The sequence below is a fragment of the Pseudoliparis swirei genome, chromosome 16, assembly GCF_029220125.1.
Source record: "Pseudoliparis swirei isolate HS2019 ecotype Mariana Trench chromosome 16, NWPU_hadal_v1, whole genome shotgun sequence".
Classification (NCBI taxonomy): Eukaryota; Metazoa; Chordata; class Actinopteri; order Perciformes; family Liparidae; genus Pseudoliparis; species Pseudoliparis swirei.
Genome location: NC_079403.1, coordinates 3,795,730 through 3,800,143, shown reverse-complemented (window position 1 = coordinate 3,800,143; position 4,414 = coordinate 3,795,730).

The window sequence follows — 4,414 nt, the reverse complement described above, 5'->3', positions numbered from 1 at the left end:
AATAATAGTAACTCTATTTATATAGCACCTTTAAAAACAAAGTTTACAAAGTGCTCTACAGATATATATATATAAATAAAAAAATACAAAATATAATTATTTTTTAAACTAAATTAGGGGAACTAAAGATCTGCATAAAAGGACAAGATCACTTAAAAGATGTTCTATAAAAATGGGTTTTAAGAAGTGATTTAACCCTTGTGTTGCCTTAGGGTCATTTTGACCCGAATCAATATTACACCCTCCCCCCGCTTTAGGATTAATTTGACCCCATTCAATGTTTAATGTCGGTGTTCTTTCGGTAGTCAACAAACAAACATAAAGTGCCTCACACTTAAACTTGGAAAACAATATTAATTCTAATAATTTTCTGGAGGTTTTAATTGCTGGCGTCAAATTGAACCCAAAGGGTAAAATATGTTCGTAAATATAAAGGTAACAGGAGGGTGAAACATTGAATCGGGTCAAAATGACCCAAAGGCGGGGGGAGGGTGTAATATTGAGTCGGGTCAAAATGACCCTAAGGCAACACAAGGGTTAAAAGAATTCACAGATTCTGCGAGCTGTGTTCCTTTTTTCTTTTCCCTCTCTTATTGTTGGCAGTAAGTTATGCATGGGTAATGTGATACCATGATGAAATAGGTTAAAGTCCTTTCCAGTGGACTTAGATTGATTGCATCACTCTGACTTCAATCCCTGTAGATGAAGGAATATTTGATGATTTCAGTCTTTTTTTAGATTATTTTATAATTTAGTATTTTAAACGCATTTCGTTGGATTCCCGATGGAATAGCGAATTAATAAATGTACATGGTTGGAATCGTGGTTATTAATAACGAGAAATTGCATCCACGCTCGTGTGAATTCCCCAAATGTTCATGTTGAGTGTGGCAACAAAAAAAAGGAATCTATATGAAGATTTTTTTTAAATGCGGGGGCTAAAACTTGATTAGGGCTTGATGAGCAGCTGCTGTGAGACATCATCTGTCTGACGACATGACGCCGCTGCTTCATTTCCTCCCGGCAGCTCCGAACGAAGCCTCAAACCCATGATTTCCCCAGAGCAACTGTTAATTATGTAACTCATGCTCATATGATAACAGCCCATCCATGTGTTTCTCCGAATGAGTCACGTCCCAGTTAGTCTGATTTTTTAAAATAATTAATTCCAGTGTTCATGGACGATTTGTACATCTAAAATGAACTAAATGCCACGCGGTCACATGCATTACCAGGTGGAGACCAAACAACATCCGCCGTGTGATTTTAGTTATAATTCTTGGAGGGGAAATGTTTATTTTCTGCGGGAGTGAAGTTAACGGAGTAAATCATCCCCGTGAGGATTTTTACCGACGCCTGTTGGAAGGGAAGTTTATCACGGCGAGTTGCTGTTGCACTACGTGGGATATTTTCAACAAAACAGCATCTATCGCAATCAAAATAGCTCAGAAGTTGTTGTTTATTTGCGGCATTTTACAGTGAATATATTATGACTGTGTGTCTGAGTGTCAGAAAGAATGCTAATTGATGGCTGACGCAGAATAGTTCTGCATAACGACAAAGAGGATACTTTTGGGCTTCGTCAAATTCTAAACTATCCCTGAACAACAAGCGATATCTGCAATTTCTCATCAGTAAGTAGCATTTTACTGTACGTGGTACTTTAGTTTATTAGATTATTAACTGGTTCCCCGTCAGCTGACGCCTCAGCGGCCGCTAATATTTCTAAGGTCAACTGAAAGGACAACATGTAATACATACAAAACATGCAAAACATGACGTGAGATAAACCCAAAAATGCAGTCGAGGACTAGGATGTATTTAAATAGTTACTAGTCAATAGTTTTTTTGTTGATTTTGGCGGTCCCTGTGGATATAAGTGGTCGTGTTTCCGAGCACCAGAGTCCGTTCAGAAAACCTCTCTGGTTCTCCCGTGTCTTCACGTCTATGGCACTCAAGGGGAAGGAGATTCAGTGAAATCCAACCCCAAAAGAGGCAATGCCTATTTTTAAAGAGACTATTTAGCTTTTTGGGGGGGGATGACGCTACGATCTCACATGGTTGAAACAGACAAAGAGAAGAAGGCCGCATATTCCTTTGCGAACAAGTGAAAGTGTAACGGGAAACTTCCTGTTGCAGAAGTTAATAGAGAGAAAAAAAACTTTTCTTTTTTTACCAGAATCGGGATTTGGTTTAAAGATTGTGAGATCTGAAATCCACCCCCTTACTGTGAATGGTTTATGGGTGCAAGTTACCGCAGGAGCTCAGGTCCATTTTAGATCAAAAACCTCCCACACGAACAGGAAATCAAATTGAGGAACGGGCCCTTTATACAATTTTAATAACACCACATGGGTTATGTCCGGATAAAGTTATTGAATTCACAAAGTCATCCAATTTTCAAGTTAAGATGTTTCCCCAAGGCGTAGCCTGAGTTATTTGTGATTCATGGCTCCGTACACGAAATGTGATAGATGTGTCAGTCCGGCACATATTGTTGTTTATGCTCCGCACGATGAAGTCGAGGGACCCAAGCTCATCAGTGAAACTCAGCGGGCCGGGTCACAGCTGTCGAACACGGAGCCCCCGAGCCTTCCTCCGGCTCCTGGTTCCGCTCGCATGAACAACAGTCAATACCGACCCACGAAAGGTTAGTCAGAACCAATGGCCCCTACTGAGACCCCAATGGCCCCTACTGTGAGCCCAATGGCGGCTACAAAGAGCCCAATGGCCCCTACTGTGAGCCTGCCTCCATTTTAGTAGCATTTAGAACTACAGAAAACAAACACATAAAAGTGAACGGCCTCTATGTATATGGACGCGGCTTAATGAGGTCAATGCATGGACACAAACATAACCACTTGTGATTTATGTTACACACATTACTCATTTATAAACAATTAAGAAGCATTATTACTAGGGGTGTCACGATTCGGGGGAAAAATCTATCAAAATTAACTTTTAATTTCAACCTTTAAAATCAAATGCAGGATCGATTCCCTTCTTCTTTTCTCCCTCCACCTTTGCAAATTGCATGCATCCACACGAATGGCAGCGGCAACACTTTGAAGATAACGCGGTGTAGCCACCGATGCTGCTGCTGAGGTACTTTTCTTACGGTCCCTACGGTGGAGTCTTTACCAGCCGCTTTTCTTTGTGGGCGAGGCAAGAAAAAACGTTTTTGATACTTTGGCCACATTTTCATCTGCTGCGCCGACCAAAAAGCATTTTGATTGTCAAAATCCAGACTCTCTCGATTCCAATTCTCTCCTTTTCAAAACGCTGCCCTTTTTTTCTTTGAAACACACTATAAATGCATTTGTGCCCTCCGTAGTGTGGTCGACCTCGTCGTAATGTGTGATATTTTGGCAATACTTTATTCTGCTTTGTCCGGCCTTGCCACAAAAATAGACTTGAGGTAATCTTAAAAAATGCTCTGAAGGTAACACCCAGAGCTGGTGTCTACGTCTATCCACCGTGTACCCCTAAAACAGCTCTGAAGATAATACCCAGAGTATGTTTATCCACCGTGTACCCCCAAAAACCGCTCTGAAGATAATACCCAGAGTACGTCTATCCACCGTGTACCACAAAAACAGCTCATGACCTTCTTTCTTTGAGCTGAATAGGGATTGGCCGATATTCAGCAAACAAATTACGCTTATCATTTGTTCAAAAGTAATCCGCTTAAAAGGTAGTTTTTTTGGCAAGAAACCTGAATAAATCAAGTTGTTTGAAGGGAGATGTTTTCACAGCAATGTGAAAGATATTAGAGGGAAATGTGAACGGTTTGAACTAATAATGTATAATTAAAAATGATTGATTTTGTTAAATTTGTTAATTAGAACAAATTTTTTAATCCAAAGAAGTATTGCTTCACCTTTTTAACTTGTGAGTTATTATGCAAATAACCAAAGGTAGTGCAAGTGCCATTTGAAAAGGTTTAATAATTAGAATTTGTTGAGTTTTTCATGAATACCAAAGCTTTAATAAGACAAATAAACAGCAACAAAAAACTGTCAGTATCGGCCGATGTTGCTTATTAACGGTATCGTGATTGGGGCTTCTCTACATATGAGCATATCAAACTTTTTAGACCCCCTCTTGGCTCACCAGTATGCGGTCTGTGGTTTTCCAGTCACTACTTTTACAGCAGGCTCCCTCAATGTGACACTTTTTTAAACACTTTTTTAAAATGTTGTCATTCAGAAAGTTTCAAACCCGATACCTCGGCTTAAAGGAAGTCGACTAAGCTTTTTTCGGCCTTGTTTGATTTCTTATTTTTTTGGTGGGTGGGGGGACTAGCCGCAGATGAATTTCTACTTCTGAAACTTTTTGACACTAACAGTTGAAAAAGCGCTCGGCTCTTTAATCTTCGGCCGGCCGCCGAGGAACACGGTGCTCTCTGGCGGCC